The 23,620-nt window shown below is 33.2% G+C and overlaps 1 pseudogene across 1 annotated transcript; it reads left to right on the forward strand.

The window, feature by feature from the left end:
• Positions 1-2,726: 2,726 nt before the first annotated feature.
• Positions 2,727-22,907, forward strand: LOC143246182 (solute carrier family 23 member 2-like; annotated as a pseudogene). Its single transcript, XR_013025834.1, has 13 exons — positions 2,727-3,131; positions 3,577-3,765; positions 5,488-5,541; positions 5,871-5,975; positions 6,519-6,676; positions 10,168-10,318; positions 11,201-11,382; positions 15,508-15,628; positions 16,542-16,683; positions 17,210-17,461; positions 19,251-19,524; positions 21,460-21,555; positions 21,901-22,907. The product of XR_013025834.1 is annotated as a solute carrier family 23 member 2-like (transcript).
• Positions 22,908-23,620: the final 713 nt, after the last annotated feature.

Here is a 23,620-nt window from a genome sequence, read left to right on the forward strand (position 1 = left end):
AGACATTTTTTAAATTCAAATTTTCGCATAACTGCTTCACTCACAAACATTTTTGTCTCCCTTTGTATTTCACTTTCTCAAGCATTCAGCCATGGAAAGGTTACCCATGCTTTAAAGTATGTAATGAACTAAGAAAATACGCTTTACCCACTATTATAGATTTTAAATTTCAGTTTCTCAAACTTTATGAAGATCAGTCTACTATAAACTTACTCACTCTATAAACAAAAACCATCCAAGTCGATAAAAAAAAGGTCAGTCCTCAGTAGACCATATAAAGTAGTGTAATTCGACGTAAATGAATGGTTTAATATGTGGTAACTTTCTAAAATCAGAGTGAATCTATTTAATGTTATTGATAAATTATTATTGTTTATAAGATATATATATAAATATATAAAAACATTTTTAGTTTCACATTAAACAGCAAAGTGTATTTGTTTAAACTTAAGCACTAACCTATACAATGGGCTATCTGTGCTCTACCGATCACGGCTATTGAAACTAGACTTCTAGTAGTACAATTCCACAGACACGGCGATTTGCCACCAGAAAAACTGATTTACAAAAGACACTTCTTTTACTTGTTTATTTTCAAGCTCAAAGCGACACAACGGACTAACTGGACTGTGCTCATGATGTGTATAGAATCCAGTTTGTTTTCTGTGTTATAAGTCTTCAAACTTACCTCTGAGCCAATGAAGAGACTGATCTTCATAAAATTTGAGAAACACAAATTTAAAATCTATAATTATTAGTAATAATGACAATAAAGTTATTTTAGCTTGTAGTGGAAGAACTAAACTTATTTTTTACACATGATGCAACTGTTTGTTTGTTTTGGAATTTCGCGCAGAGCTACTTGATGGCTATCTACTCAAGCCTGGAGGCGTTATAACGTGACGGTCAATCCCACTATTCGTTGGTAAAAGAGTAGCCCAAGAGTTGGCGGTGGGTGGTGATGACTAGCTGCCTTTCCTCTAGTCTTACACTGCTAAATTAGGGACGGCTAGCACAGATAGCCCTCGAGTAGCTTCGTGCGAAATTCCAAAACAAACAAACAAATCTTTCAATTTCACTCCTTTGCGACGTGTTCAGTCAAGCAGAACATATGAAAAGAGACTACGTGACTTGTATCGAAACCAACTGATACCAGGTGTGTTTTGTTTGAGTATGTGTGTTTATGCAGAAGACACTTTTATGTTAAGCGTTATTTTACATATTTTATAAAATATCTATTGCCACAGCAATTGCATTAAAATTTGACAGTTAAAACATTATGGAAGTTTCCTTTTGCCTCTACATCTATGAGTACATGATACCAGTATTAATTCCTGTTTAGTTAGATGTGTAAATGGACTGTTGTATTTTAAGAAGAGAAGTTGCTTTTTTTTTCCTCTTTATATTATCCAGCTTTGGCGAGTGAAGCAACGTATGGCTAAGCATAAAAATTAATGTATAGGCGTTTTTCTCGCATGCGCACTGAACAAGTTAAGTCATACCTGTGCGATGAATATCTAATATTACGGTAAAACTTTATGTCTTTGGACGTATCTCTTCCTTAACGAGCTGACTGTTTCAGGTCAAATTTAGCATGTTAACTTAGTAGACTATATATAAACAAATTCTTGTTAAACGTTTCACATACTGAAAAATAAAAATATTCTGCTGAATAACCCATATATCGTTACTACAATAGCAATTGTAAATAAAAACTCACACCACAACAAAATTCCATACGTCAAAGACTGTAAATGAAAGTTTGAGTGTTTTGACTTGTTTCTAAAAAAAATAAAATAAAATATCCAGCTACAATGTTAAGATTTAAGATATTGCTACAATTTTCGTAAGAAGATATTGTCTGATACACACATTTTAACTTTTGGTTCATACTAGAATTAGATTAAGGATTTAAACTTGGATTAAACGCGTATTGAATAATTAAAATACTTTTAGAATAATTCCTACTTCTTGACGTAAAATATAGTTTTCCGTAGAAGAAAATTTAAAATTATTGTGTCAACCGTACCAAATCCGGACAGTAGAAATATTGACCACATCTTTACTGTAAAATGGGTTGCTTTGAAAAAGAACTGACGCAACTAGTTTTCCATTTCTGCGAATTTTCTCGTTTTGACTTCTACACTTCCTCACTTATCATTAATGACTTTTCTGTCTTGCACCGGATTTTTTGTACAATGAACGTTTTTGAAAATCCTGGTAGAAATTTTCCTTCTTCTTGGCAAATTTGTCCAAGTTTTCAAAGAAAAAAATAAGGCTATAAAGTGCAGTCTGCTTAAAACAACTTAAAAACGTTTTTGAAGGAAGACATTTTAACTATATTAGAAGAACTTCAAAAAGAAAGTCCATTATGGACTTGTAAATCTTCACCAAGGGCAGAGCTGGGCATTCAAACTGTCGTTAAAAAAATGTCAAATTCGTCATCCACTCAATTATCATAAATTTGTTTTCGTCTATTTGTGTCTCGAAGGGTAAATGTTTCCTTCTCATTCATATATGACCATTTAGTTATTCGCCCTTGTTATAGCTAGAATTTTATCATTGCATTATTTCGTACCTAACATGTGTGGTCATTTTCCCAGGTAGGCGTGTATATTTCTATACCTATACATGCAGTCGTAACATATGGTAATAAACACGTAGAGTAAAACGTGATTGTATCATTTTCTCTCGCTTCATATTCATTTCTCCAGTTTTTTGTAGGGAGGTATGAGTTTAACCAGTTCATTGCTGTCGTACTTGTTGTGGTTGTTATATTAAAAAAACAAAGATCTGCTCAAAATAAATAATTTCTAAACGCTGGTCTATTTACCATAACAAATCGCCATGTTTGCTTTCACAAATAACCAAACACTGTTTTGTTTTGTTTTCAATTAAGCACAAAGCTAAACAATAGGCTATGTCTGCTTTGCCATTCCTTGGTGTCGAAATATGGTTTCTAGCACTGTGAGTCTGCAGACATACCGCTTAGATACTGGAGAACCATAAACACTGACTTAAATGGTATGTTACATCTGATAAGTAGAACCGAAACAGAAAAAGCAGTTATCTGTGTTTGAATGTTCTATAACATTTCCAGAGAGCTACTACACTAAAAGGAAGAAAAGTATGTAAGTATGTTAGATACCAAAATCAAAATCATATAAAATTCAGTATATTTATCTTGATTCGACGAAGAATGTCAGTATTTTTTGGAGTGAATTTCTTTGATAAAGATGTCCTATCTAAAATAAAGAATGTTAGCTCAAAACTTTCAACATTTTTCTTAGCTTAATAATAAACATGCCAAGTAATCCTAATATATAGAGTACACATTTTTATCTTGTTCAGTTCGAAATTTCTTTCTTATCAGTGAGTTTTGTTTTTATCTCAGATATAGTTCAATTATCTTAGGAAGTTTTACCGAAAATTACAGATTTAAGAAATAAGTGTGTTTTTTTAAAATGCAGAATAACATTCCATCATGAGATTAATAGTTTCGTCACAGCCACTTAGATTAATAACTTCGTCACATTCTGTAACATAACATTAATTGCTTCCTCCATCTCGTTACAGCTCAAGAACACACTACATAAAACTCTCTTCTATGCGATTCAGTCAACAGGTAGGTGCACTAAGAGAGAAAGGTGGTATCACTTTTTGTGATCAGTATACCTCATCCAGATCTGTATCTGTTACATCTTGGAGTGACTTGTGAAATCGTTCGTCATCATGGCGCATGATAATCCAGATTTCGAGTGTCAGGTAAAATTATAATATTTTATTTATTTATATTTGGAAAATCACTAACACTAAACTACTACACAATACGTTTATTTGACGTAGTAAACGTGTTAACCAATACAATTACAGAAACCATCAGAGCTTTGTGCAGAATTATCATCTCACAGAATGTCTTTGAATTGTAGTTTCTTGGAGAAATGAACATCACAAAACCGCTAATAAATCAACATGTTTTAATCTCGATTAATTTGGCTGTGTATTTAATATCTTGAACCTAAGTTAGTCATTAATCTGAGCATTTCTAATGAAAATCATTATTCAGTATGAAAATACACAGTTATGAATGATTTATTTAATGGGAGGTATTGTTAGAACAAAACTTCGATCTAAAGGTAGAGAAGTAACGCCACAGTTTTAAAATCTTATGGTGATCGCAAAGAGGTTGAAATGCATTGAAAATTATGTGCGTTTCACGAAGGCCGGTATAAAATCCGTTATTATAATAATAATAATATTATAGTTTTTCAAATTACAATTTAACGTAGAAAAATTGTACTAGTCTTCCCTTAAATTTTCAGAGCAATTGTAGAAAAATGGCCTAACTGACCATCCTCCATAATATTATTTGGAAGAAGGAAAGATGTTTCTCACTAAACACTATGATTGATATATTTCTAAATAGTTTTAAGATATCCTGAAATGCAAATATACTTATATATATGTATGTGTGTAAGGAGAGAACTTGCCTAACTTGCTCTATAACCTCATTCTAATTTAAATTTTATATGTATATTTAAAAATTTTGAATATGAATGTATTTTTGTTTACGCATGTTCTGATGGTGTCTAAATGTGTCGAAATAGGTAATAACAAGTAATGTAAGAAAGTATCCTCAAAAATATGATAATTTAGGGTGATCATACTCATTACCACAAAATAAAATTATATATATTTCCCAGTAAGTATAAAGTACGTGAATTAACAAATTGGACATAATGAGTCGAAGTGGTTATGGCGGTCTGCTTTTCATCTGTGGGTCGTGAATTCGAATCCCCGTACCACAAAACACGCTCAACCTTTTAGCCGTCGGGGGGGCGTTATAAAATGACGGTCAATTCAATTATTTGCTGGTGAAAGAGCAGTAAAAAATTTAGCAGTGAGTGATGATCACTATCTGCCTTCTCTCTGTTATTTCACAACTAAATTAAGGACAGCTAGCGTAGATAAAACTCTAGTAACTTTGCGCAAAATTCAAAAGAAACCAGATCAAGAAATCTGTGAAATAGATTTTCTGTGTTTAAAACAGTAGAACATGCTACGTATCTTAATGTGGTATTATTAGCTGATTGTGAGGGTTCAAGGAGATCACGTTTGCTTTTCTGGTGATTATCTTATTTTCAGGTTTCAATTCATCCTTCTCAGCTTATCCACTTTCTTACATTACTTGTTTAGCTACTTCAACACATTTTGAAACCATTAAAACGTGCGTCAACAAAAATACATTCAAATTCAGGATTTATAAATAAAAACAAATAAAATTTAAACTAAGAATAAAACGAACGGCTGTGAATTTATAAGTTTGTTTTAATATTTAATATTAATATGTTTATATGCATATATGTTATATATGTGTCTGTACACGTAGAATGAAACAAACCGCTGTGAATTTGTAGGTTCGTTTTAATACTGATATAAATATGTTTATATATGTATATATATTTATGTATGTGTCTCTATACTTAGAAAGAAATCAGCGACTTAGGAAACGAAACCCAGACAAAAGTTGATGAAATACAGGTAAGAATCAGTAAGTCCAAGAAAGAGACATTCTAACTAACCAGTTATATTTATTTTTAGTTTAATTTATAAGCATTTTATGCGTAAAAAACATAAATTAGGAAAAATGTAAAAAAAATGAAATAATTGTTCATAAATGAATCCATCAATTTTCCATGTTCATTCCAAAACGCGACACCATTAGTTTGAGAGCTGAATAAAAAAAAAACACCAAATAAACCTTAAAAAATACATGTTTTTATTAAGCAAACGTAATACGTGTACATCTAAAAATACTTAAATCATTTAATTGTCTACCATTTGTCCATCTATTACCTTGCAACATATAGGCGTCTATTGCGGAAGTCACAGACGAAGATAGAGTCAGAGGTGACATCTTATACACTGTAGAGGAAGTTCCTCGTTGGAACCTGTGTATCCTACTTGGGATTCAGGTAAGAACGTAGTGATAAATGCTGTATTTTTTCCATTATTTATTATTACGAATGTATTAATCTCAATTAAAAGCACATGATATTTCAGAATAAAAGAAGTTGATTAAGACATTTTTAAGTGACATTAAAACTGTGTTTTACTTTGAGTCTAAAACTAAAATGTTTAAATTTACAGACCAGGAGACCAGGGATGTAATTACCCAAAAGTTGGCTAAATTAGTGACATGTCAGACATCTAAGACTGTGTGTTTTTCTCTTCTTAATCCCAAAATGTTTTGTTATGAAGAAAAACATATATTAGAAGCATCAGTGTTACACATTGTTAATATAAATGTTACACATTGATAATTTTGATGTTCAAATACCTTCGTAAAAATACATTTGTATTATTCAGTAAAGATAAGTTGGAGTTCCTCACTCATAAATCTTTCTAACGTTTGTGTATAATTTTAATTTCACTGTGTCGAAAAGTTCTTTCTTAAACTTTTTCTCTTGCTTAGATTATATTTTAAAAAGAATGAATTTACTTTTTAAAAATTACAGCAATATCTGACAATGTTCGGGTCGACTGTTGCATATCCTTACATAGTCACACCAAAGCTTTGCATCCAAGAATCCGATCCAGCTCGAGGCTACATAACATCAACAATATTTTTTGTGTCAGGCTTAGGGACCCTAATCCAGTCAACATTCGGTACAAGGTAAGAGTTCATAACATCTATCTAACTTGAATTGTCTTAGAAATGGGGAACATTTGGAATGTATTAAAACCGTAACATTCTGTAGTTGTCCTTATCCACAAGAAACAAGTGAAAACCATGTTACACATCGACAATAACGTACAGAATCGCGACGATACATGATCTACCATTTTTGTTTTGTTTCACTTATCTACTGCTTACGTAACTCCAAAACTAGTGATATCTCAATTTCATGGTTGTTTTGTCATCAACAATAATCATTTGGAATCGTTAGTGAAGTTTTAGAGTATGTGTTTATAAACGGATGCAATCCTAGAAAACTCCAGGTAATTAAATAATCAGTTATTTAATTGGTAGATTTCATGAACACTTATCATGAAATTTAAATTTGAAACCCTAATTCATTTCACAATTTCATATCTTTTTTATGCGAACCATATAGATTTCCCCTTCATGATCAAGCACATTCTGTCATATTAACTATGCATTTATAACTTGACATATTTTCAAATATTTCGTCTTCTAACTTGCTTAGTTAAGCTAGCTATGACCTGATTCTTTGTTTCTTTGTTTGTAATTAAGTACAAATATACATAATGGTCTCTCTGTGCTCTGCTTACCACGGTTATCGAAATCCAGTTTCTAGCGGTGTGAGTCCGCAGACATACCACTGTGCCACTGCGGAGTCATGACGTGACTCACCAATGTATTTTAATATAAACTTTATGATATTTTCACAGTCTATTTTCAAAGTATACTAATGCAATTCTAATAATTTCATCATTGATTAGTTTAATGCATAAAGACTTGTTAATTATAATTTTTATTTTGGTATATCTCTGTATGTTATTGTTTGAACGTCTTTGTGGGTATCTATGTTCTGAGCTTTAATTTTCTATAACGCACTACGTGTGTGTGTGACAGGGATTCGAACCCGCGACCCAAAGAATATGAGTCCAAATAAATGTAACGATCTGTTAAAAAAAATTACTGTAAACAACAGTGCTAGTGCATTGAACTAACTAACACGATAATTCACCTTTCCATACATGTATTAATTAATATAATTTTCACCAGATTTTATATAAGAGGTAGCTGGGGACCTTGATGTGCCAGGTTACTGTTGGTGTTGCTGACTAGATTGTGCCTTCTTCAGAACAATAGGCATGAGTCGTAGTGTCACAGTCTAGAGTAGCATGCACAAAGAGAAAACTGTTATATGAATTCTTCCCAAGTGTCTGATGGGGCTGCTTAAGATCCTAAAATTGTGTTATTCTTTTGAATATAGCTTCTGTATCTAATGATTATGCAATGACTACTGGCATACTGTCAGATGTAAGATCATTCTACAAACTGGCTGCCTTTCTAATATAAGTATCAATGACTTCTCTGTCACAAGAATCACGTCTGACAACATACTTCTGACTCTCTGTTGATGGGTCATCGCTACTACAACTTCAACATTCCATCTTTACCAGTAGATGATGATAATACTGTCCTCATCATGCTCATCTGCATCAATCAGTTCCTGGCTGAGATGTTCTGCAACAGAACAGACCACTGGGATGTGACTGGCAGTGGTATGATTAGTGATGTGTCAGCCGAGATATGTGTGTGTGGCTGTTGGCAAGGGAACACACATTGCATTGTCATCAGCCTTACCATTTAGTATATGACTCACATTACCTCTAGCGTAAACTTTCTCTAACAGCCACTTCATACAATCATACCCAGCTATGATATGTCTGATAAACCCAATGAAGTTCATGAATGTGAAAAAACCTCTGGACCTGACTATAATATCATGAAATGTGCTTCTATCGGGATAACATTTTACAATTATCAGTGCGTTCTACCAGAGTAGCCAATGGGATGTTATGATGGGTATTACATTATACGGTTTGGTATGGTTACGAACGAATTACATGATAGAGTAAATACAGGAGACATTTGTGGGTCCAAGGTCGATCATAGATAGAAAAATTGTTTCCGCTGTTCCAGAATCATAAAACCAAAGACGTATGAAAATACTCCAGAGTGTGTTAATAGTACTATCGACAGTGTCTAACGTGGCTGAAAGTCCAACTTTTCATAAGTTAGAGACTGAAACCTGTACATGGCAATGTGAAATATTCGACAATAAATCATCCAACATCTGCATTATATTCTATTGTTACAGATATTCGAAGGATAATCCTTGTATCTTTCTTTGTAGAAGTAACTGTTGCTATGATACCCAATACGAGCAAAATGTTGAGGTCATCAGTGGTTCTCCTACTGTGGTCAATAGTTTCAACCATATAATGAATGTAATCGCCTGCAGTGAAGTTAGGGGTGTCAGTGTTGTGAGTTACAACAGTACTCCATTTAAAGAACTGAACTTTGTGACTTAAGCTGCATGAACCACGTTCACTGAAGGACTCGAAGAGCGTCCTATAGACAAAGTGCTAGAATTTCTGCTCAGCCAGTCTCTGGTGCAGTGCAACTATTAAAACATGAGGTATAACTGCTTCAATTGTAGCCCGGTTAGTCTATTTCCTACAAAGAGCAGGTGCAGCAGAGTATGCAATGATTCCGGGAAGAAAGATGTGGTCTCATCTATGTATTACATCATACTGGAATCAGGGTGTGTATATAAATATTAGTCAATTGATATAAAGAATTCACATTATTAACTGTAGTCTACGCATCACCCTAGGTTATAGGGTAATTAACCTCTTTAATGAATGCCTTTACCTTTACGTGGATCTTGTAACTTTCTTTTCTTGAATGACTTTGAAGTTTGTTTGTCTTCTGCCAAAAACCTTGATTCAAACTCTGAAGTTAGTGCTGCAGAGTTTATGGTATATATCATTAGTTTTACGGAGGTTCTGGGCGAACTCTATTCGAGCCGTGACAAAACGACTTTCAATTATTCAGAAAATCCATCGTTCTAAAAGGAATTCATTTATATGAATATTTTCTCTCAGAATGTCTGTGTGGTGTCAAATAATTATAAACGAAAAGTAGGATGTATATATATGTTATTTGATGTAGTTCTTTAGCATAAAGCTATACAAAGCGCTATCTGTGTATTGCCCATCACATTTATTAGAACTAGGTATAAGTGTTGTATGCGTTAAACCGTTATTCTAAAACACGAAGGCGAGTGAAGACTATAAACTGCCTAGAATTTGAAAAGATGATTGTGTAGAAGGTTTTACGATAATATACATTTGGCTTTGATTCTTTTGAATATGGCACTAAACTACAAAAGGGTAATCAACGTTTGCTGTCACTAATTTAGCAGTGAAAAACTAGAGGAAAGGCAGCTAGTCATCACCAACCACGGCCAACTATTGTGCTACTCTTTTACTAAAGTATGGGGGAATTTACCGTTACTTTATGACAGCCAAAAGAGCTACACGCTTAAACCATACAGCGCAATTACGGACAAAGCTACTTTAATATTTAGACATGAAGAACTGACTTTATGTTGTTGTTTTATGTAGACTTCCAATAATTCAAGGCTCGTCCTCCGTCTTTCTGGCTCCGATATTTGCTATTTTGAGTTTACCTCAGTGGAATTGTCCTAGTGAAGAAGAAATGTTGTCGGCGACAGAAGAAGAACTACAAGAAATCTGGCAACTCCGAATGAGAGAGGTGAGAAATTATATAAACATAGTTTATTAAAATAATCAATATTCTATTTAAACTGATGGTGTTAATATTAAGGTAACCACAGCTTCCTGATCAGAAAGTGAGGGCAAAGTTATGAATGACACTATAAAAATAGTTATATCCGTCTTATTCACCTGCGTTTGACCTTTCCATTTATTCTATACCATTGAATTAAGGCATGTTTGTTTGTAGTCGAGCACAAAGCTACACAATGGGCGATAGGGGGCTCCGCCCTCCACGTGCATTGAAGCCTGGTTTCTAGCGTTGTAACTTCGAAAACATACCTTTGTGCTGTAAGGGGACAATTGAGTTAACAAAACCAAATAATAAAACATACAGATTTTAAGAACAAAAGTTAATTGTTTAAAGGACTTAGCCCATGCTATGTTTTTTAAAATTTTTATATGAATGATATACCTACGATCGAATGAATAAAGTATAATTAGTTTTATTTCTAATACGTTTTTTACATAAAAATATATGTTTTTAAATTAATGTAATTCTTATCTGAAGTATCACTATTTACATTTAAACATGAGACAATCCATTCCACTAAAAGTGAATGTAGTATTAAATTATTCTGATGTTATCGCACTAGGCTATTATTATTAACATGTATAAATACATCTGGTACCACAACGATATGTACTTTTGTATTATTTTAAGAGAAATATTATAAGAAAACTATTATAGCAGTTTTCTTTTCAATAAAAAAACATACGTATGTGAACCTACCAATTTTAATATGCAATAACTATGATCAGTACTTACAAAAATGAACTTTAAGTGGATAAATAGCAGACTTATTGCATATAAGTTCTCTCTTTGATGTTTATAACGTAGCTCCCTAATATATTTCACTAGATACAAGGCGCTATCATTGTGGCATCCATCTTTGAAATAGTTATTGGACTCACAGGTGTTATTGGAGTCATGCTTCAGTGGTTAACACCTTTAGTTATCGTTCCTACCATATCTTTAATAGGACTTTCTCTTTTCGAAGAAGCAGCTTCTACAGCTAGTAAAAACTGGGGAATAGCTATTATGTAAGTCTTGTTCTGTAATGGTCTTATTGATGGTGATTTGTTATTATTATAGATAAACTTGTGAGATTCAACTAAATCTTTAGCTGAAGAAATAAGAACCCTTCATGAGGTCGCTCACATACGATAGCTGAGAAATAAATAGTTCTACCATAAAACCAGCCCACACTTCATGTTGACAAACAGTATGAATTATTCGTTTCAGTGCAGCTTCCAAAGGAAAATACTTCTCCTTATAGTTAATGTAACTAGTTGAAAACCTGTAACACATCTCAGAACCTCAAAATATATCTATTAATTCTTAATACCATTAATAATTGACTGTATTGGTTAATCCTAGTACAGCCCCTAATTTTATAATGGGAAGATGACAAACGCAATAAAATAAGATAGTTTTGCCTTAACAATGGTTATCATTATGTGAAAAATGAATTGTTATGAATAGGTTTTCGTCAATCACTAGAAAACATCTTGAAAGTAAGTTCGATGTTCCAGAAGTGTTTTCAATTTATAAATAAAAAAATATATTTTGGGATCAAACTGTCCTCCGATTTAGATATTTGCAGCTTTTAAGTCTGTGTTTGGAAAAGAGAACATTTTCAAAATAAAGTGCAACTGAATGCATATTATTCAGTAATTTAAAGGTTTCTACACTGTTGAGAAGAGGTTATAAAAGCCAACCATAAATTAAGACTAAATATTTGTTCTCGGAGTTAGGCTTAGAATTGATTTTTTTCTCACTAAATTTATGTATATCTTTTTTCTGTACAAAATACATATTTATCGTATTTCTACTTCGATGATTTTATTTTCTGTTTTTAATCCTTTTAATGAACTATGAGCTTGCAAAATATAAAATATTTTCTTTCTTTTACTTGATTTGTAGCCATTTCTAACTCCATAATATTTAAATTTCTTCTTATTTTAGTTATCACATTTATTTATTTTTTCTTTAAACAACACTAGTATTGTGTGTCAGGATGTATCAGGTATCGAATAAGTTTGACTTCAATAACGAAGATGAAGGCGGTTGATAAAACATAAAATATGTTATTTTACAAGATTTGGAGGTTTCCGAATAACTTATTCCATCTTCAGCGAAATTTGAAAATCGTGTTGCATAAATGATTATCACTAAACTTATAATAATATAACTGTTAGTTTACTTCGTTATTAAAAAAACCGAAATGGATGGATAAAACAATATATATATATGAGGGCTGTTCAAAAACTACGCGGACTGACGTCATAAAACAAAATGTACTTCATTTAGAAGTTACAGGTCTGGGACCCCTTCAAAGTACTCTCCTTCCCAACGCACACACTTATCCCAACGGTGTTTCCACTTGTTGAAACAGTCCTGGTACGCTTCTTTTGTAATGTCCTCCAGCTCCTTCGTCGCATTTGTCTTAATCTCGGGAATCGTCTCAAATCTTCTTCCTTTCAAGGGTCTTTTGAGTTTGGGGAACAAGAAAAAATCGCAAGGAGCAATGTCACGTGAGTAGGGAGGGTGGGGAAGAACAGTGATCGAGTGTTTGGCCAAAAACTCACGAGTCCTGAGGGCTGAATTTCGCAGCAACGCGGTGCATCTTCAATTTTTCGGTCAAAATCTCGTAACAAGATCCAACTGATATCCCACACTCTTCAGCAAGCTCCCTGACAGTCAGACGTCGATTTGCCCGCATCAGAGTGTTGATTTTGTCGACGTGTAGGTCGTCCGGTGACGTGGAAGGACGTCCAGGACGCTCATCATCTTCAATGGACTGTCGACCATCCTTAAAACGTTCATGCCACTTGAAACATGCCGTACGCTTCATAGCAACATCACCGTAAGCCGTGTTAAGCATAGCAAAAGTGTCAGTCGCAGATTTTCCAAGTTTAACATAAAATTTCACAGCAAGTCGTTGCTCCTTTAGGTCATTCATTCTGAAATCCGCCAAACGAAAAAATCGCACTTCATTTAAAACCGCGTAGCTAATACACAAATGAAGATATCTGCAATCGGGAAATGGCGTCGTAATCAGCTGATCTGTGCAAACCTAGCGACACCAAGCGGATTCCTCTGTAACCAACTGGAGCCGCGCAATTCAAACAGTCCGCGTATTTTTTCAACAGACCTCGTATATATATTATACAACAGATGAGTTAAGAGTGTGAATACTTCGAACAATTTTAGATCTAAATGTGAATCGTTAAGGGTCAGGTGAACTTTCTTTAATATAGAGATCAAGGTCTGAAAATCTTGTGGTGGTGACAGATATGACGTTGAATGAAATATTGTGACCTGTGGTTTCAGAATGTGGATGAATGGATGGATGTGTGAGTTTAAATAGTAGATGGTAGACACTGTTTGAAAGTCTAGATGTTCACATACATCTCGTTTTGCCAATGTACGTGACCTTACTGCAGTACATGCTTAATTTGAGTGTAAACATTTTTTTATTAAGGAAGAGAATTGTTTTGTTTTTAATTGATAGGAATTCCAAACCCAAAAAAGTAAAGGAGAGAATGAGGGGAAATGTACATTGTCTGGTGGCTGAAATTTGTTTATTGTAAATTGTAATCTTCGATTGTAAATCAGATTAATTTATTTGTATAAGATAAAATAAATAGAAGAAAGATTAAAAATTATGTTCAACCATAATACGTTTTAAGAAGTTGAGGATAAAATTATTGACGTTGGCGTAGAGGGCGGTGAAAGTTCTTTCATGATAAATATATCTTAAAATATGCTTACTTTCTGATACCTAGGAAAGGTAAAAAATTATTTTCTTCAAGATCGAGTGTCAGTGTGATATGGAGATGTTGGGAATTAGGGTAAGAAAGAAACATAGCTTAGTAAACGTGGCTTGATTATGAAGACAGGAAGAAAGTGTTATCAGTATAGTGTTTGTAAAAGACAGGTTTAAATTCACGTGGGCAGTTATCTAATCACTTGCGTTCATGATAGTACAAAACCTTATGGTTATTTTTGGATCCAGAAGGGATCCCATGGCGATTCAATCAACCGGTTACAAATGACGTCATAAAATAGTAATTCGTTTAACTTTCTGCAGGGAACAGGATGCTCCAGGAATTGTTTAAGGGTCAAATCAGGATAATGTTTAATGTTTGTGAGAAAAAGTAGGTCTCCGATTAAATTTTAAGTTTCATCAAGGAATATTTAAAGATTCAATATCAAAACTGGCCATAACATATTGATCAACAGAGAGGGATTTTAGCAAGGGATTTTAGGTAAAAGAATAAAAATAAATTTCTTCAAAGTGAGGGGTTTTAAGATGGAAACAATAAAAGTAGACAAGTTATAATTGCTAAAATAAGTAGCTTTAAACTTCAGAAGCCCTAGGATTTATACAGGTATCTAAACAGTTTTAAACAGAGGTACAATATCACAAAGACTAAAATCTAACAGCCGCTCAAAATCTCATTAGTAATCAGTCTATAAATCTGCTGATGTCTAAATAATGGAGAAATGCTGCTGTTTAAATACAATATAAACAAAACTAGATTACTTAAGGTCTACATATAACTCGCGTGATTTAAAATCATTCGCCCTTGAGAAAAGAGGAAGGAAACTCTCAGTAACTTACTCGTTTCGCCTACAGAAAAGATGATTGTCTAGCCTTGGATATCATGAATGAAGTGACAAACGTTTTTAAACGTCGAAAAACATATTTAAAGACCAATAAGAATGATTATAAGTCCGCGTGCAATAAGAGTAAGGAAGTGATTTGTTTACTTGAATGACTTTCTTTGTCCCAACTAAAATTAACATAAACAAAATCTGGACATGAATTATACTTGATAAGAAGTAGCAATCTTATAGTACTGCCCTGTATCACCTTCACTAGAAGATGTAAGATTTACCTAAAGAAACTTTTATGGAAAGATATAAAGAAAGTAGGTTAAACATAAATTATATTATTATTAAATACTCATTTATTTAAGCCTTGCATCAGCGAAAACTTGGAGAATTATATTTGCCAAAGATAAGTTTTACATTAATTATTAGTGATATAGGCTAATAAGGAACAGGTTGTAACAAGTAACTTTGGTTATTTGATGATCAGTGCTATAGCAATAAGCATTTAGATACCAATTATTGTTTTGTTCTTGTTGAATTTTCAGAACAATTTTCCTTCTTGTGCTGTTCTCACAGTATCTCCGAAACATTAATATTCCCGGATGTAGCTGCAGTAAAGAAAATGGATGGAAGATCAAACAGTTCCCATTTTTCAAGCTTTTTCCAGTGGGTTTACATTTTAATCACGGTTCACGTATATTCCATTTTTCCATAAACATACACTAATACTTTAATTATAAATTTCTTTAGCTAAATATATAAAATCTCCAAATTAATGTCACAGCAACTTAAATCTTTTTGTTGCGATATTTGATCAAATCACGAATATTAAAATCAGGTTTGTGTTTTACAAGGTTTTCTCTCATACATTCTTGGAATCTTAAAATAGAAACCACAACAACTATATCACAAAACATGTGGTACAAAAACGAGATTATGCATATTTGTATTTTTTGTGGGTAATAAATATCACATCAGTATTTGGAACTACATATCCTTTAACATTATTATTATATACGGGCCAGCATGGCATGGTGCAGATGGAACTTGACACGGGTTTTGAGGGTCGCGGGTTTGATACCCCGGTCCACCAAACATTTTCGCCTTTCAATTTTGAAGTCCTTATAATGTCAAAATCAATCCAATTATTCCCTGATAAAAGAGTTTTCCAAGAGTTCGCTGTGGGTGGTGGTGACTAGTTGCCTTCTTTCTAATCTTTTATTGCTAAATTAGGGACAAACAGTGATGTGTTGTTTGGCGTGAAGATCGAAACAAACCAAATCAATAGTTATGTTCTACATATGTTTAACATTATATACACATTTACACTAAATTTTTCGTTACTGATTGAATAAAAGTGGATGTCCACCTCATTCTAGAAATTACTTATTTGTTTTTAAACATGACCCCTTTGTTTATGAGTGAGCATTATCTTTATGCTTATATATAAATCTAATTTCGCTCACAATACATTACAATTAATAATTTACTTGAACCAATTTTAATAAAAGTAAAATGCATAACGTTTAGAGCATTCTTTGTAATGCCAAGGGAAATATAACTCCAATATTTCTTCCAGGTGTTGCTTACCATAATTACAGCGTGGGTAGTTTGTGCCATACTAACTGCTACTGGTGCCCTAGGACCAACCAATGCAGCGAGAACTGATCTCACTGTACAGACTATGTACTCCAGTCCCTGGTTCAGGTTCCCTTATCCAGGTAATCGGTTGCAGAAACTGATTTTTTATCATTCTATATAAAGGAGTTTAAGTTTCTCTTTCCCAGTTAGTAGCTTATAAAATTATCTTTTGGTCGATTTTTTTTAATAAGAACCAAGTTATCTGTTCAGTAATAAAGAATCAAGTTTCATTATGAAGTTCATCAGACAACTTAAAACCCTTATAAACTTATACTATCTTGAATTATAAGTTAGACTAATTAAACGCAAAATGTGAAAGATGTAGAAATGTTTTATGTTTTATTGTACATATACTTTGTTAAACTTGTTGATGTATATTTAACAATGTTACATTTGAGAAAAGGGAAAAGGAAATTTCTATAACAATTGACTCAAATTAACCATCACAAAAAACTCATGTATTGTACGTGTATGTTAGAACACGTCAACAAATATTCCATAAAGTGAATAAAATATGTTATGAAATTGAGAAAAATACTGATGAATGCTGAATGAAAACCAGGTTATGTTTGTGCCTTTTTGTATATCTTTAATTTTGTCTTTCAGGACAGTGGGGTTTACCAACAGTCAGTATTGGTGCAGTTTTTGGAATATTTGCAGGAATATTAGCGTCGATAGTAGAATCAGTGGAGATTACTACGCATGCGCGCGACTAGCCTGTGCACCTCATCCTCCAACAAGCGCCATAAATCGTGGAATTTTGCGGAAGGAATTTCCTGTATCATCTCGGGAATTTGGGGATCTGGAGGCGTACTGACTTCATATAGTGAAAATATTGGAGCAATCGGAGTAACAAAAGTATATCGAAGTTTCGTCTTTTAAAATAATTTTGGTTCACCTTTATTGGTATTTTGTTCTCCTTTGTGAAATGAAAGAAATATTACCTAAACCGATACTTATTTACTTTTACAATGATTTTAAATACTATGGTTGCTTTCTTGGACATACTATATTAATCTGAGATGCACACACAACTCAAAAAAATGAAAGGAACAAGTACATATATCTCACTATATTTTTTCATAACTAAATTTATGTATGAAAAACGTATCCGCTCGTCTACAATTGTATTTTTAAGCTTTCGAATGAAGTGTGAATCAACTCAAACGAAACTCACTTCATTCAAGGAGAATACAATTCAAGGTACCCAATATAAGGCTGTTAGGTGAAACTATGCATTCCTCAATAATTCTCTAAACAATCATCAACATGGATCTTTTGCGACTCGTTTTGTCAGTGTGTACCTTTATCTTGTGTACACAAGCAGTCAGGCTCCATCTGACAGAGAACGAGATGACCGGGTCTGTCCAGATGCTGGAGGATGGCCAGATCGAAAGTGGGGTGGCACAGCGCGTCGATGTGTCACCAAGCTTTATCAATCGACTTTGGAGAAGCTACCAGGAGAAGAACTCTTATGGCAGGAGACCAGGTCAATGCCGTTATGGCTTCAAAACAGGCAGTGAGGACCGCTATATCGTGACTACCGCTCTGCGAGACAGGTTAGATCAGACTCGATTACTGCTAAATGACCTTCAGCTTTCCACTGGAACCCTTGTATAGACCCAAGCAATTCGCAATCGTCTGCACGAAGGAAGCCTTAGAGCCAGATGGCCTGCAAGAGGCTTTTCCTGACAGAGTGACATCCTGCAGCCAGGTTGGAGTTTACTGGGCTGCACGTGGACTAGGAACTTCGTCAATGGGCCAATGTGCTGTAAACAGACGAGAGCAAGTTCACTGTGTCTCGTGATGATATACGTGCGAAAGTGAGGAGACGCTGAGGAGAGCGATTTTTCCTGTAACTTTGTGAAAGTCGACGTTTATGCAGGAGGTTCTGTAATGGTCTGAGCAGGCATATGCTTAGGTGTCCGCATGGACATACGCGACACGGGTTCTCTGAATGCACGACGATACAGAGACGACATTCTGGAACCCATTGTGAGGCTTTTTGCCGGGGCTGTCAGCAATGGATTCATTGTCATGCAGGTTATCGCGCGAGCTCACGTCGCCAGACTGTGTGTGAACTTCCTTGACGAAAAAGGAATAGAGACTTTTGAGTAACCAGCCAGATCTTCAGATTTAAATCCGATTGGACATTGTTGGGATATGTTGTAGAGGCGTGTTAGTGAACGCCAGTACCTTCCTTAGAATGAACAGGAATTCTGACAAACACTGGTAGACAAGTGAGCTGCCATACCTCAAAATAACATTGATAGACTGATTCGAAGTGTGCCATATCAGTTTCAGGAGTGTGGAAGTCACACTAGATATTGAATGTTTCAAACATTTCTTGAATAAACACATGTAAACTGTTTAAAGTATTGTTTCATTGGGGTTATCAGGTTTGATGTTATTGGTAATTTTTTTAAATAATTATTCCTTCATGTTTTACCGTTCATCACACATTAAAGAATGGATGCAGATGGAACTGAAATGAGGAAAATTACCTAAAAAATATTATCACATTTGGAACTGAGATAAATTATATAAGAAAACGAACTTGTTCCTTTAATTTATGAGCACTTTACAAATAGTATAATCGTTAATACTTTAAAATGTTCGTAATTTTCTTACTTTTTCTAACAATCAGGTGGCTAGTCGACGGGTTATTCAGTGTGGGGCTATTACAATGATGTTATTTGCTGTTTTTGGGAAGTTTGGAGCCTTCTTCAACACTATTCCTGTGCCCATTATTGGAGGAATCTTCTGTGTTACGTTTGCAATTGTAACGGGAGTTGGACTGTCTAATGTTCAATTTATCGACTTGCAGTCATCCAGGAATATTCTTATCCTTGGATTATCTTTATTTATGGGGATAACCATACCAAAATGGTTTAAGGGTCATCCAAATACTATTGATGTAGGTACGTACTATTTATTAATGTGATCGAAGTTTTATGAAGGAAGCGTGCATTATTTGTTTGGTTTGTTTTTAAGCTCAAATGTATGACGATCAGGGGAACCGAAATTCGATACCACTCGTATATTATGCTTGAAGTCAGGAAACTTGTAGAATTGTACCTGATATTTTAAATACTAATAAACCATCTTTTAAATAATACAGGTGGTTCAGAGCGCCATAAGAAATTAACAGTGATTTATCTAGCAAAATGAGGAAGAAGACATTGAGTCATAATTTAAAGGGAATTTTGAAATGAAAACAACAACGCTGTTGGTAAGAGGGAAAAATACTTCAAGAAAGAAACTTTACAGGAGAACTCTTTTATTTTATGCCATTAAACAGTTCTTAATAAATTAGTTCTTTACGTCCTAACATAATTTAAATAAAAATGTTTTCCAACAAATATAAAATAATAGAAAAATAACTGTTATAAAAAAAAGAATTGAACAAAACAATTCACATTTCCCGAATATGATGTTACTTATTTGGAAATTTCTCAAAAGCACAAAACTTGAATAACATTTTTTAGAAAAGAACGTGGTGTGGTTAACGCGTGTGTCGACTTACAAATCGGAAGGTCCAAGATTCTAGTTACAATATACATACGAACACATTGAGCAAGATGTGGTGGAGTTATAACTGTGACAGTCAAGTATTAATATTCGGCTAAGAAAAGCCGCACAGGCGGTGAGTGCTGTCAACTGTTTCTCCTCTTACCTATCAGAAATTTCAAATTAGAAAATGAATGTGGTCGAACCTTATGGTTCTCTAACCTGGTCAGTTCATGTATATTAAAATGTGTCATTCAAGTTGAAAATATTAATACTCACATTAGGAAAATCTTTTTCATTCTCTTACTCCATACACATACCGAAGTTTTAAAGTGTTAACACAAAGTATTATTAAAAAGAGAAATATTATAATTAAAATAGTATCCAGCATCTCATTTCTTCATGCAAGATATTTGTTCCAGAACACAATTATTCATTCCCTAAAAAAATTCCCTGGGCCTTCGCGTAGAGATACGAAGTAATCTTCAGACATAACATAATTATTGGAAATATATATTGAAGTAAATCTATATAAGAAATTTGTTGAATTTAATAGAAATACGTATAATTTATAAACGTCATCACAGTTACTGCCAAGGCAAATGAACCAGTTTTAATATTAACCTTACAAAATGTTTATATTTTAAGGTTTTCTGATTATTAGAGAACCACTTTGCAAATTATTCTTTAAATAATAACAACAGGCAGATAAAGCTGAATGTATCTTGACATATTATTATAAAAAATGACCTACTTATAAACTTTGGCATACCAGTTCAATGTACTTTTGAAACACAAGAGTCAGCGAGAATGATATACAGTTTCACATCTCAACGCTCCACCTGGAGTACTAAAGATTTACGTTGTGTCTGTGTGTGTGTGCTTTCTTGTAGCAAAGACACATCAAACTGTCTGCGGATTCCACCAAGGGAAGTCGAACCCCTTATTTTACCGTTGTAACTCCGTAGACTTACCGCAGACTTCACGTTGTGTTTACTGGCAGTGAGATTTATGGTTCACCAGTTGTAACAAGATAAACACACATACAGACATTGATTAGTAACCATTTAATATTCGATTTTCAGAGTGTTTGATATTTATTTTGTTTTTATATCTATGACTCGTTTTTTATGATTATTATATGTTTTTTGATCAAATAAAAGTTTATAACTTCTTTGTTTTTTATCTCATGAACTACAGTCATGCTTTAAAGTGATGTAATATACTAAACTACAAAACAAACGTTTAGTACTTACTATCTTGTAGTACGCACTATGTACGATGGTGGCCATAAATAAAAACAGGAAAAACGTGCACAACAAAAAATACAAATTTGTTTCGTTTAGGGAATGACGCAGCAAACCAACTCATCACAGTTCTCTTGAATACCAGTATGTTTATTGGTGGACTCATTGCGTTTGTTTTAGACAATTCCATACCAGGTAAGGAAACATTCCTTTGACAGTTTGTGAATAAACCGAACAAATTTCAACGTTGCAAGTAATTCCCTTAAAATATTATTTCATGTGTTTTTAAGTTACAAATATTCAACTATTCGGATTTTCCGAAGTAAAATGTGATATATTATAATTTCATTGTTTGATTTCTTCGCGAAACATTTTGCAATATAAAATAATTTTTCTCAATGTCCCCACACTTATTCACTATTTATTTTTCTAACATCATAACTTTGCTTTCGAGCAAATGAAATTAGGTTATAATACTACAATGTTATGTTTATTACAACTACTAGCAAACAATATTCCCTCTCAAAGTATTGATTTCAGGGACAGACGAAGAAAGAGGAGTTATCAGATGGAGAGAGCAAGGCCTTGAACATAATACGACTGAAGATGATCTGTTGACACTGTCGTCACCTTCAACCTATGACCTCCCGTTCGGCATGAATGTAATTAAAAGATACAAAATTTTTAAGTACATTCCCATCAGTCCAACATACGACCAGAATATTTTTCTTCGTAAAGTGAGACCATTATTTAAGAGATTTAAACCTAAAAATAATAATAATGATAACATTGATTCAGAAAAGTAACGACACTGTCGTCTTTAGTTTATTTACAACAGGTAACATATAAGTTAGTATAAACGTATAATTAGTTTGATACGATAAGACTTGGTTATTTTAATACATTTTATATTAGAACGTTTACTAATGTTACTAGGAAATATTCATAAACTGAAATATTATAATCATGTTTCTTTTAATGCAGATCAAAATATAATCAGTATTCGAGGTCATTGTACAACCCGCAGCGTGGTAGTTTTTGTCCCCTATTGTCCAGTTTAGGTGTATAATCACTTTAAACAAATACTTGACAAGATGTGTTGAAACCTTCGGCTGTTATAACTTGTACGAAAAATCGCTCTTGAACTACGACTGAAAATATTAAAGTTTAGAATTGTTAAAAATGTTACGTAATGACGTATTTAATAAAGACTTGAGATTCTGTCAATATCTTACATCATCTAAATTTGTTATTCATAGAAAGAACTGTGAAACAAAACGTTATAATTTCCATCCTAGTAAAATATCTTCTTCCATATAAATACTACATTCATTGCGCTTTTGTTAGTACTACATTCGTAGTGTATGTTTCCTTATAGGTATTTTGATGTCCTGTATAAATCATATATCTACGCATATAACAACAAGTATTTGATTCGAATATTTAATTGTAAAGGAACAAATTAAAATTAACGTTTGCATATCAGTCAACTGATTCTTCAAAATGTTTGATTTGATTTTTTATATTTATTATCTACAAATCATACGAAATAAAACCAAAATAACGTAAGAAAAATGTGGGATTGAAAGTATTTCAAATTATTTGATATATACCTAGTTCTATAGCCAATATAGTTCCACAACATCTATAACAAAATCTAATGAATGATTTCCTGCTTCAAAGACACACTTTATACCTATTAGGATTCCGTAACAATGGGGTCGTTGTTAGTATTATCCCCATATAAAACTAGCTTTTAAAGTCAAACAACTAGTTAAAATGTTTTGGTTTAACAGTTGAAAATTGAAACAGTATGTCCTATATTTTGCTTGTTTTGTTTTTGCTTTATAATATCATTTTGAAATGTAGTGTGCTTTTGAACAATAGAATAAGTTTAAACATCAACCGATCTTCGTTATTCAGTGAAACTGATTTCACTTTTAAGTAGTATGTTGTCTTTTTGTTCCATTTAATAAACTACTTTAAATATGAAACGAAATTTACTATAATAAAGATGTTTTGTATTCAGTTAATGCATTTGAACGATCGTTTGAAAATGTGAAATATTTTGAATATTTCGATTGAAAGAAGTAAATGTGTCACTGATATAAAATTCATAAGTGACAGAAACTAAGATGTCAATGATGTGGATCTAGTAAACGTCTGAAACACAATTATAAGTCTTGTCATTTCTAATACTATGTTTATTCATAAACATTTAACCTGGACTGACTTGAGAAATCTACCGACTGGACGATTG

Source organism: Tachypleus tridentatus, chromosome 3 (assembly GCF_004210375.1).
Source record: "Tachypleus tridentatus isolate NWPU-2018 chromosome 3, ASM421037v1, whole genome shotgun sequence".
Taxonomy (NCBI): domain Eukaryota; kingdom Metazoa; phylum Arthropoda; class Merostomata; order Xiphosura; family Limulidae; genus Tachypleus; species Tachypleus tridentatus.